General features: G+C 33.4%; 1 pseudogene; it reads right to left on the bottom strand.

Moving 5' to 3' along the window:
- Positions 1 to 10156: 10156 nt before the first annotated feature.
- On the bottom strand, positions 10157 to 12337 carry LOC131875893 (pectinesterase-like; annotated as a pseudogene).
- Positions 12338 to 13210: the final 873 nt, after the last annotated feature.

Raw genomic sequence — 13210 nt, 5'->3', positions numbered from 1 at the left:
AAGGAGAAGATCCAACATAATGTTGATAAGTACAAGGAAAGGGTAGATGAAAAGAGAAAAGAAGTTGATTTCAAGGTTGCGAATATGGTGGTAGGCCATATCAAGCAAACAAGATTCTCCAAGGGTCAATACTCCAAGTTGCAAATGAAAAAGATTGGTCCTTGCAAGAATATGCACAAGTTTGGAGCCAATGCATATGAGATTGGGTTACCCTAGGGAGTTGGCATCTCTTTTATCTTCAATGTATCTAATAGTAGATCAGGAAATTGAAAATCATCAAAACAATAGCAATTAGGACAACCACAAAACCTAAAGCTGTTATGAAAGCAATCCCAATCCAATCAATAAAGACAGAAAGACAAGATATTCAAATCAAATGAAATCAAAGCAAACCAACGCAAATATCTCCTTCATGTGGCTCCATTGTTCTTCTTTCACCTTCAAATTTGATGTGGATCTCACCTACAAGTGCAAAATGCAAGTGGAAAGCAAGTTCTTGTTGAAATTCGTAGTATAAGGTTACTCAAAAATATGATTGATTGATTCATTCTTTCATTGAAGAAAATCATCCAATTTATAGACAAATTGGAGAGAGGACAAGATTAGCATGAAGAGATTTGAAAGGAAATTCAAATCAAGAATGGCAACATTATGACAAATGTATGACAATTTCTATGCAAGGTGTATGACAAATTATGCACAAATTATGGCAAGTTGCTATGCAAGATGTATGACAAATTATGACAAGATTGAAATGCCATTAGGGGAAATATTAGAAAAATTAAAGAAAATAGGAGAAATAGAAATTAGGAATTAGGAGAAATTAGCAAATTAGAAAATTGAGGAAAAAGATGAAATAGAAAACAGGTGAATTAATTAATAGGTTTTCATCCATTAATTAATTCATGAAAGAGACCTAGGACTAAATAAATATATTTATTTAACCCACAAAGAAGAAGAAAAGGATTAAATGAACAAATCATAAAACCCTAGAAATAAGAGGACAAGGAATTAGGTCAAGACAACAAGAAATTAATGTAGGTTCGATCATGATTCTAATTGACAAAGGACCAATGTTGATAAATGATTGAGATTGGTTGACAAAATCAATGACAAATTGACCAAGATTGACAAGGAGATCAAATTGATAGGTGCCAATTGATGAGGAACAATGACTAATCGATCCAAATTGACATGATTGAAAAGGACAAGGATCAATGACGGATCGATCGCAAAATGAGAAGATCGACAAGGACAAGGATCGATGATGAATCCATGATGAATCGATTGCAAAATGATGAGATTGACAAGTTGATAATCGCAAATGATTACTAATAGGCTAAAGATGATTGAAAGATTGACAAGAGGAAAAAACCCTAATTCTATCATCGATTAGGATTGACGATGTCCAAAATGATAATAAATGAGCACGCACCATGATGCGACAGGATAAGATCGACCAAAATCATGACTGAAGATTGCTATCGACAAGACCTAATTCGAAACCAAGAAAAATTTGGAATGCAGAAGGACTCAATGCTTGCAAATGATAAAGACCAAGTGTGCAACATAGAAGAAATGTTAATGCGACACAAGAACCCTAAAATAAGGCAATGTGCAAATGTTAAAGTATGACTCCACAAGCGTTGACCATTTTTAGACGTCTACACTAATTTATACCCTTACAAAGGAGATGTTGTTGTAGGTGATGTAGTAGGTTCACAAGAACTCCTATATGTTGAATGGGTCACAAACCTTCCACCTAGCTGACCTATGGTGTTAGAATGCATCCTTGACACTAAGGAGCTCAAGAAGATCCAAGGGAAAAAGTACCTTCAATACTTGGTCAAGTGGAAAGAGCTTTCCATTGAATATGCCACTTGGATGATTGAGGTTGATATCCTTAAACATGTCCATTCTATTTAAGACCTTCCTTATAGTGGAACATGAATTCTTTCTCTCCCCTGGGGATTATGATGCAAGGGTATCATTGATGCATGTTTTTGTCATATGGAAATATTTTGGGTTTTATGTTGTTTGGTTTTGTTTTGTTCAAATAAGGTCATTTAAGACCATTTTAGTATGTTTGGGTGTTTAAAAGGTCCATGTTACAAAATTGCCAAAAAGTGCAAAATGTTGTCAACATAATGTTCTCAAAAGTTGTCATTTTGTACAAAAGAGATTAAAAGGTGGTTGGGTGGTTGAGAATGATGAGAGTATGTAAATAAGATGAAAAACACAAGAAGAGGAGTTGGAAGGAGATTTGAATGAAAGAAACTTGATTTTGGCACATTTTTTACCTTGTTTTCTTGCATAAATAGACTATATTTTGTTTGGTACAGCCTGGTACAAACTAGTATAGGTCTGAAACTTATATGGGTGGAAAGATAATTTTATTGCAGATTTTTTTTGTTCTTACCAATCCTAAAGAAAATATTGTCTGATTGGTCTAATAAGTCAATCTTTCTAACAATCCTGTTCCAAAACTAGGGTTTCAAGTGACAAAGAAAAATCCATAAATCAGCCTTCTTCCATTGGAAAATTTGTAAAAATTGGTGGTAGGGTCTGTTTTGATAAGGTCCTCAATGCCTCTAAAGGGAAAGGTGTAAATAAGTGACAATGTGTCAGATTTGTTGTGTAACAGTAAAAAAGACTAAGTGGCAGTCAAAATTACATCAAATAAATATTTGTTTGGACGTGATCAAGGGGAGAATTGGTACCACAAACTCCTAAGAGTATCAAATAGGTATTGATACATTTAAAATGCATGAGATCATCAATATGATGAAGATGTTTGCATTAGGACAACCCAGGTAGTCATAATCTAAAGATTAACCAAAGGGTTTGTGCTTGAATAAATATTTTGTTTGCACTATTAGAGTGGAAGGAATGGTTTAGGAGTCTTCTTATGCAGTCTAAGAGGCCTATACAATGTGTTTTGGATAAGTTGCGGCAAGATGTCAATAATGTGTCCCTATTAGGTCTAGTGGCTAAGTGCCTAGGGTGTGTGTCTAGAAAGCTTTGGTTGGGGTCAATGATATCTTGGTGAATCTTTGTTTCATGTTAGTTTTTAGTCATTCCTCTATATCATTTCTCCTCCTCTCTCTGAACTGAAAGCAATAACATTACAACAATCAAAAAGCCTGCTCCATATGACCATCCTACTCCAATTTGATACCAAGGAATCTACTCACTCTCCTCTTCATCTTTATTTTCGAAAGCACTTGTAGGACAAGGAGGTGCAAATTTAGGCAAAGGGCAATTCTTTGGAAGTGGGCATCCCTACAAATATTGATTTCTAGAATGTGATGTATTTTCCAATAGGATCATCTATCCTCCTTGCAGTATACTTCCAAAAAGATTGTTATTGGAAAAGTTTAAATATGCCAAATAGCTCAAAGAATGAATCTCCAAAGGAATATGTCCTGAAAGCTTGTTTGAAGAAAGGTCCAATGATATAAGTTGACTCATATCCCCAAAACTATGCGGAATATAATTCCACTGAGATTGTTCATGGATAGTTGTAGAAATCTCAAGAACTTCAACTTTCCAACATCAAGAGGAACATCTCCATTTGAAATTGATTGTTGGAGAGATCTATGCCAGTGAGTGTGGAAAGAATATATGAGTAGTGTAAGTATGTACCTTTAGAAGCCACACTCAATGCATCATGATATAAACCCCTACCACATTGACCATAAAATGCCCTGTTTTGATACAAGATATTTTCATATTTTGTTGCTACAGACATTTCTTGCAAGGATACAATGGCGAAGGGAATAGGGCCCGAAATATTGTTGCAAGAAAGGTCTAAGATCTGGAGCTTCTTCAGTTGACCGATTTATGGAAGAATTCTACCACTAAACAAATTCCCCTTCAAAACCAATGCTTGTAAGTACGAAAGATTTCCAAATGACTTTGGAATTAGGCCTTCTAATAAATTATGTCCAATATCAAGAACTCTTATTCCTGAAAGAACTAAACCAAGAAGCAATGGTGAATTGGGAAACAATATTGAACTAGAGAACAATCCATTTAACTTATTATTTGTGAGAACCAAGGATCTCAGGGCTATTAGTTTATCAAATTCTTTGGGGTATGCTTCCTTCCAAAATATTAGTTCCCAAATTTAATACCTCAAAAAGAACACAATTGCCCAAACTGGAAGGGATTGTTCCATTCCATTGATTGTTTACCAAATTTAATAATGAAAGTGTAGACAGACTTCCCATGCTTAAAGGTATATTGCCATTGCACATATTATCATTGAGCATTAGCTCTCCTAGATAAGGAGGCCACACTAATGGCATCCGCCCACTCAATTCATTCCTAGATAGATCCAAGAGCTTCATTGAATGTGAGTTGCATGCGAAGTGTTGAATGCCTTGTAAGTGATTTCCTGACACGTTTAGGAATCGCAAGAAGAAGCCACATAGCCAAAAAGAGAATTTCTCCAAAAAGATTGTTGTCTATCAATACTAACTCTTTTAGAGAAAATCGAGTTGAAAACACACCACATATGGGCAGCCCCGCAGAGAACGGCAAACGCACCAATTTCGCTCCAAAATCACGGAGAGAGCGCGATTTCACGAGTCCATTCTCCTCATTCAATCACGCCATGTCTCGTGAGACTCACGACTTTGACTCAGATCTGCCTTGTTAAAGACTCGCACTAGTTAAGAGTCGCGTGAAAGCGTTGCTTCTCATACGCAAATTGCCCTAACTACCTCACATTGGCAAGCTCTCTTTCTCCACATGGACTTAGGAGTTCTGTCAAAGAATCTAGTTCATTTGGGTCAGTCTCAAACAACACATACTAAGCAGCATATTAAGTCTAGAGAGTGTTAGTCAATTATGAGTGTTTAACACTTTTAAGTACAGAAGTATATTTTAAGTGTGACAACATACATTAAGTAACATATTAAGTCTAGAAAATGTCAGCCAACTCTGAATATTTGACACTTTTAATCCTAGAAGTATAAGCTTAGTGTGTGTGATTTAAGTTGTTCTATTTGGAAGAGCATCATGTATTTGTTATGTTTTAATTATCATTCATTTTTGTTTATTCAATTTTTCAATTACTAATTTTAAAGAAATCAAAATAATAATAATTAAAAGTTTATTGATAATTTTCACATTTATGAATAGTCAATCACTTTATTCTTAGTAGTTGAATTTTTTTTTATTTAATTGAAAAAGTTGCACAAATTTATTGGTATCCACAGTGCACACAAATAGAGAATTTGTGCATAAGTAATGACCATTTTTGAGGTGGTTGTAGTTCACAATTATTAGGACATCTTAAAGTAGGTATTGAGTAACACTTTGAAATGATTATATGACCCTTGTTCACATAACGGATCTCAGAGCATGTGATGTTACTAGGGGAAGAGCACTAGTAGTGGATCATGTTCCAATAACAAATCTCCCCTTGTGCACCCAACCCCCCAATTACTAATTTTAAAGGGGCCAAAAAAAATGATAATAAAAAGCTCATTAATAAGTTTCACATGTACCAATAGCTGATCACTTTTTAGATTTTTCATCCATAACTGACACATTTGTGCACCACTACTAGGACATAAGTGCACAACTATTGGGAAATTTTCCCACAAGAACTGGCAATTTTGAGTGGACAGTTATTGGAACATATTTAAGTAGGTATTGGGTGACACTTTGAAATGTGTACCTTTTGACCCTTGTGCACACAATTGATCCCACAACATGCCTCATTACTACCCAGAAGTTATAACCTTAGCTAGAAGTAGTTAAGGTGCATACAGAGACAACAAAATAATTGTTGAAATTCAATGTACCATTTAGGATCTGTGGGTGTGCAAAGGTAGCTATACCCACTACCAATATGCTTCACCTACCTAAAAGTTAGAATAATAGATATAAGAAATTAAATTATAGGGAGACAACAAAAAAATTTATTGAAATCTGATTTATCATTTGGGATATATTGGTCCGCAAAGTTAGCTATAACCAGTACTAGTGTGTTTCCCCTACCTCGTGTTAATTTTCTTCAATTCAAAATTTCTAATTTTAACCACCTCATTCACAAAAATGATATTACACATTGATATGTTTTCTTTTAATTATATGGTTCTTACAATCAATTTTGTTGATTAACATCTTCAATTGCCTTATGTTGTAGGCATATGTTTTGCATCAGAATTTGATAGAACACCTCTACATTGGCTCTTATTTATTAAGCTTACCTCTCTTCCAAATCGAATAAACACATGTATGGAAAAGTACTTCTAGTCCAATATGAGTAAAAAAAAATCCTAGACACTCAACATCCTTAGATATACAATTTGCAATATGATAAATTAACCAATAATCCAAAGTACCCTTCATGTACTTGAAAATCCTTTAAACATATGTCCAATATTTTGTTGCCTAATTTTATTGTGTCCTATTATGATAGTCATCCATCCCTCCCCCACTGGTCCCCACCCATGCATTTTGATCTGACTACATACATCATTTATTTAACTAATTTGAGAAATATTTAAATGAATCTTCCTTTACTCAAATCTTAGATACATGTTCTCCCTCATCATCCCTAATGTGGCTTTCATATGTTGAAACTTGCGAAAAATCCCCAAAAAAGTCTAAGCATGGAGATTTTGCGTTGGAGTTTCAATGTTTTCCATTTTGGTATAAATTTTCCTTTAATTTTACCTTGTTCCTTTAATCATATTAAGATATCGTGCTTTTCTATACAAGCCTACCTTTAAACTATTCCTTCAACCTTTTTCTTGTTAGGATTTTAGAGTTCTCCTTCTTAATACCCCTCTTTCCCAACCTCCACATTTTGTTTCCTTTATCAATCTTTTAGTCTTGATCTTACTTCCATTATTTTCCTTCAAACCTTGGCTTCTTGACCATTTGCACTAAGTTACCTCTAGAGCCAAAAATTTTGCCATCCCTTTACTCAAGTACATATTTCTTAGAATCCCCAAATCCTAGCATTCCCATTATGTTTTCTCATTGGGATCATGGGTCTCAAAATGACCTTTATTGGCTACTTCTCTGAACTATTCTAGATTCTTGATATTTGACACTTCACAATGTTCACCATTTTAGTATTAGTAGCTTGGAATTACCTTAATTTGCATACATAAGAGATGAATTCCTTGGTATCACTTTTCCCTCACTCTATTGAACTTCCTTGATATGTCCTTTCAAAGTTAGACATTTGGAGATACCCTTATTTGTTTTCATTAGACCTGAAGTATGTCATTCATCTGATTCCTAATAATGGTATGGGGCATGAGGTATTCACATCTGCTACTCCCATACTATCTCACATATACTTCACAATGAGTTACAAGAACATGTGACCATCATATGTTGAAGATGAGTGATACATGGTTACTAACAAAATCCATACAATATGGATACTTTCTTTCAAACATTAATAATGCTTGTTCAATGATCAAGTATCATAATTATTTTTCCTCTTGTATTTTCAAGAATTACAATTTTGTACTCTCTCAAATCTTTGAACATTTAACTTTTTTTATTAAAAAACATAACCACAAAGAGAATTTACAAAAAAAAAAGTATTTTCAATGTTTTCAATATAGTTAATTAAAAGCATGCAAAGGGTCATTTCATTTATAGAAAGGAAGTATAGTGACGTATGATGAAAATGATCAAACATGTCAAAGGATTTGTAGTGTACATAATTGAGATGTGCAACAATTTTCAAAGTACATACTTAAATAATTAATTATTTAAAATAATTAATTCAAGTATTACTATACAACATATATACTATTGTATCAAATTTAGAGGACTCTTACTTCATTCACTTTTACAATATTTCCAATACAAAGTTAAATAATATTATCAAAGAATGATAATGGTCAAGATAATGAAGCTTGTATAGGTAAACCTAGGAGGAACCTATTTTCTCTCAAACTATTATCTTGATTCCTCCAAAGAACACATTGAATGCTTGGGTAAGAGAGATGACCACAAAAGAAGGAACGACTCATCAATAAGAGAAATTGTAATGGAACAATTGATCAATGAAGAAATTGTCCTCCTTCAAACTCTATTAAATCCAAGAGGGTATTTTCTTGAGGTTAAATGAAAGAAATACAACTAAGCATTTGATATTTATAATTATCTATGGTTTATGATCTATATGATTTATAATTTAGTAGATGAAAGAATAAACTATGTATGCAACTAAGGATCAAATTGAATTCTATTACTTAGTATAACCCTTCTTAGCTTATTTTATATGTAAATAATCTAGAGAAGTTTCTCTCATAAGTCATTAAAGCATTATCGTCTATATGTTCACAAACTATAAGCCATAGAACTAAGTCATAATAAAAGCCATGAACTAAACTAATCATAGACTAATAAAGAATAAGAGATGAATTTTAATTTAAAGATTGATTCCATGGAGCATTTAAGTTAAACCATTGTCTATGCAAGAACTCATGATGTATCTTTGACCATGTTAATGTATTAATTGAAAATTAGAATACAATAATTTTTTTTAGTTGTAATCAATTAATAAACATGGCAAGAAATGTATCCTAGATACTACATAGACATTGCCTCCAAATTAGTACCTATTGAAAGATAAATAAACCAGATCAAAATTTACAAAATAAAAGAAAACATATATGAAACTACAATGAGAATTTGGATGTACACTCACAAATTTAACATGAATAAACAATATTATATGTTCGAAATACTAACAGATTATATAAAACAATCAAATTAAAATTATTTATAAACAACTTGAAATTAGTTTTATCAACTAAGCACTTTGCAAACTAGCATCTTGGTTGCTTCAAATTTGTAAGCAGTTGAAATCGCCAAAAGAATAAGGATTTAATAACAAATTCACCATTTTCTCTTCATGGAGATTTTACTTCCTCTTATTAGTACTTGCTGTTAGGCAATATTATTGTAATGAGTTTTTTGTTTTTCCAGTTAACTAGTTATTAAAAAAATTAATTCGAACCAATCACAATCAAATTTTAACTTTTAATTTTTTCAATATTTTTATTTACCAAAGTCTAATTATACAATTTTTAACATTATAAATTACGAAAATTATTTTTCTGTACACTTATTGGTTAAATACAATTTAGTTGTTATCAACGGATTTTTAGGAAATCCAAAATAATTAGTTTTAGTGGCAACTATATAGCTAGAAATATATGTAACTCTAGTTAATAAATTAAATCATAACTAGCACTTGCACCAAAATGGGTGCAAGGTTAACCCGATAATAAGATATAGATAGATACAAATTTATAATGCTAATTCTAACACTAATCCTAATTCTAACCCTAACTCTAAAGTTTATCATAACTCTAATTGTAAACCTAGTTTGTTTACTTAAAAATTATTATTATTATTATTATTATTTTTTAATTATTTACTTAAACTAACTCTTTAGCAAATGAAACATCTATAATAAAAGTCTTAAATAATTTTAAAAATTCAAAACTAAAATAAGATAAATATTTAATAAATAAAAAGGTTGTTTATATAGGAATAAAATATTTTTTAATTTTATCACATGGATCTAAAATATTTTATCATATATAATCTTTTATTTTAATTTATATATTATGCTTTCCTCATTCCTTAAAAAAATATTAAATAGAATTATAATACTTTTTTAAAAATTTAAATTATAAATTATTTCAAATTAATAACAAAAATACATTATGTAAGATAATATAATAATAAAAAAATACTATAATAATTAAAATTACAATATTATTATATCATCTTATATTATTTTTCTATTAATATTAAATTATTTTTAATATATCACATATTTTTATTATTATTATTATAATATTTTAAAATTAGTATTAAATTAGTATTATTATATTACTATCTTAGAAAAAATTAAATATAAAAATATATCACAAATTCTAATTTTTTTTTTTAAATATAGCTTTCCAAACACATTTCGAGTTACTTATTCTTTTTCCTTATTAATTTAATTTAATTTTTTAATTTTTTCCAGTTAATAAATTAAATCATAATTATTATTAAAACTACACTAAAAACAAGGCAAATACTAGCCACTATGTGACACTCGTTTTATTTGGTAGCAATAATCCAAAAGGAGTCAAGTGGATTTTTTAACATTTTAAAACAAGCCTCCATTATAAGGTATGGAAATTGCTGGTAACCATGAATCACCAAAGATGAAGTTAGTTACCGTGAAATTTTGAGCGTCAGTTGTGTTCATTACATGATAACCAGGCCAAGTAACTCGTTGCGAAGTGTTTGACCCTGGACCTTGATTTCCGTATTCACCATAATACAACGTGCTCAAGGCAAATGTACCATTCCATTCTAACCACCCAGCCGGCTGGATCAAACTATCCAAATAAGATTGCATGTAAACAGTACATGAGTACTCTTTCCATGGCCTCCCCAGGTACGTACGGACAGAGCTCATAAAAGGAACCAGATCAGTGTTGGCGTAGCAATTATATACATGATGAGATCCCTCTCAATCAAGAGTACGTGCTTTTGGTGTGATGGCAAAATCTACATGGTATCAGAGCGCAGGTCATCAGTTCGAGTCCCTCAAGCCTTAGACCCTTCATCCGCGTAAGCTTGGCTTATCGACATGGTACGTAGTGGGTATGAATCCTACATGGTACTTGGTTGTATCCAGCTCTATCGTGTGGGGGGTGTTGGCGTAGCGACTATATACACGATGAGATCCCTCTCAACCAACAGTACATGCTTTTGGTGTGATGGCAAAATCTACAATCAGGGGCCGCAGTAACATTACAGCCGTGAATCGATATCCCCGTGTTTTGATTTGGGTCTGTTCTACCTTGAGCTGTGAATACATTCTGCTGCCCGGTCAATGGTGTTCGTGCCAAAAATAGTGCAGTTTTGGAATACTACAGCGGAGTTGCCGAATATGTAATCTACAGTGCCATAGATATCACATTCTCTGTAGAATTGACGGATTGAGTGCACGTACAGAGTGTCTTGATACCCTTTGAAGCTGCACCTGTAAAAAGCAGATAAATCTGCTCCCACCCGTAGAGCAACGGCCTGGTGCTTTATTGCACCTGCTGTGTTCTCAATTGTGAGGTCTCTTGCAAGAAAACCTTTCCCAGTTGTGGCTGCAAATATTCCATTGAATCATGTTACATTATTTTAGATTATCAAAATTAATTCTTTTCGAATTTTTAAGATGTCGACCATTTAATAATTAATCCTGAAACATAATCTTAAATATTCATTTAAATTATTAAACACAAATTAATCCAAAAACAACCTTACTTGTCTTAAAGAGAGAGTGAAATTAAAAAAAGGGAGAGAGATTTCATAACACACCGAGAGTGACAGAGTTGAAAGTAGTGGAGCCATCTACAACGCTTCTGTTACCAGTGATCACAGTGACGTGTTTTCCATCTCCAATGAGCATGATATTATATTTGTTACTCGCCACGCTTACGTGTTCCTCGTACACTCCTGCGGTTACATAAATCACTGATCTGTTTGCACTTTTGTTTGCAACGGCATTAATAGCATCAGTGATTGTGGTGTAATTACCGCTACCATTCCGCGCCACCGTCACCATGTTTCCTGTCAAATTGACGCCGGCCACAGTCTGAAGAAGCAATCTTCTGTCCTCTCCAGATAACCACGACGACAAGTAGTCGTCGAGGAGTTCGTGATCAACTTGATGGGCGTCAGATAACAAGCGTCGTCTGTGGACTGAAGTTTTTGAGGACTTCATGGCTCTGATAAAAAGCTTCTCTACAATAGCCAGGGAATTACTCACTGACCGCGACGCATTTGCCACATGACCTGTGAAAGACAGCAAATGGAGATCGATGTTTGCCTCGTTGAGGTCGTCGAGACAGGTGATCTGGCTCGTCAGGGCTGCACTCAGATAGCTCTGAATATCTACTGCATCTTTCCATTGTAATGAAGATTCTGTCAAGATTGACAGACTCTCCGTCAGATAATCGACGGTCAGATCGTCCAGTTGGAGGCAGTCGTCGACGGCTTGACTCTGCTTAGCATTCATGGATGATCTGTGGGAGTCACAGGAAATGAAGCCTCCAACCGTTTGGGCTTTAGATATGCTCATGTTGAGGGCAATATGAGTCATATCTTTTGGGCCTCCTCGTAAAGACCCTGGATTTTCAGAAAGGCTTGACTCGCATGATTTACGATCAGGAGCCAATTCGCAGGCAGATTGAATGCCGTTTTGTGGAGTGGCGCCTTCACTTTGAGAAAATAAAACAACAATTACCACAACCAAAAGGAGCAGCAACTTACAAGCCATTTATTTAATCAAATCACAAGGAAAATCAATGGAATGGAATGCAGTGCAGTGGTTGGCATACATTGTGCGCTCGGGTATTTAAAAATCTCTGGAAACTCAAAGTCAAAGGAATCTCTAGCTAAACCTTAAATATCGAGCATCGACATATATTCCACATTTTTTTAATTAAATCTTCAAAATACGGTACGTGTTTTGATTTGTCTGATGTAGATTACACCCGCTTCTATTAATTCTCTATGATCTGTCAGAGCAGTGATGGAGGTCCAGACCTGCGAGCACAACAGTCCAGCAAGGGCATGAAGCCCATGAGCTGCCAGTCAAGCGAGGGAACCTCTTATTATGTTGGAGCCTTGCACTCAACAAGATTTGATCCCTAGTGGACTCATTTGGAGCCATTCAACTTCATGAATAGATCAAGCGTCCATTGACACAGACATCTTATTTGAATTATAAAAGAATCTATTTTCTATATTATTATCAAATATCTATATTCCCAAAAACAGATTGCTCTTGATATTGCTTTAGTACTGATCATTGAGGACTAGCAATACTAAAAAAGTGCCTTAGAGATGCAATTGGATTGCTAGGTTCCAGTTCACCTAGGTTAATCATTTGGAAAGGCCAATGTTCCAGAAATGGAAATGTTTAATTATAATAATATTTAGATGTGTAGATATTCTACAAGGATCATGTATATTTGATCTAAATTTTAGTGCTATAATTGAAGAATTCCTAGAATGATTCTTCTCTTTTATGTATATGATTTTGTAAATGATTAGCATATATGAGAGAATGAGTGTTCCTTAATGTAAAGATGAATCCAATTGAATTCATTTATGTACAATATTATATAACGAAATTGCACAAAAAATGTAACAA

Source organism: Cryptomeria japonica, chromosome 5, assembly GCF_030272615.1.
Source record: "Cryptomeria japonica chromosome 5, Sugi_1.0, whole genome shotgun sequence".
Classification (NCBI taxonomy): Eukaryota; Viridiplantae; Streptophyta; class Pinopsida; order Cupressales; family Cupressaceae; genus Cryptomeria; species Cryptomeria japonica.
Note: the sequence above shows the minus strand (reverse complement) of the source record. Positions and strands in the feature narration are given on the sequence as shown.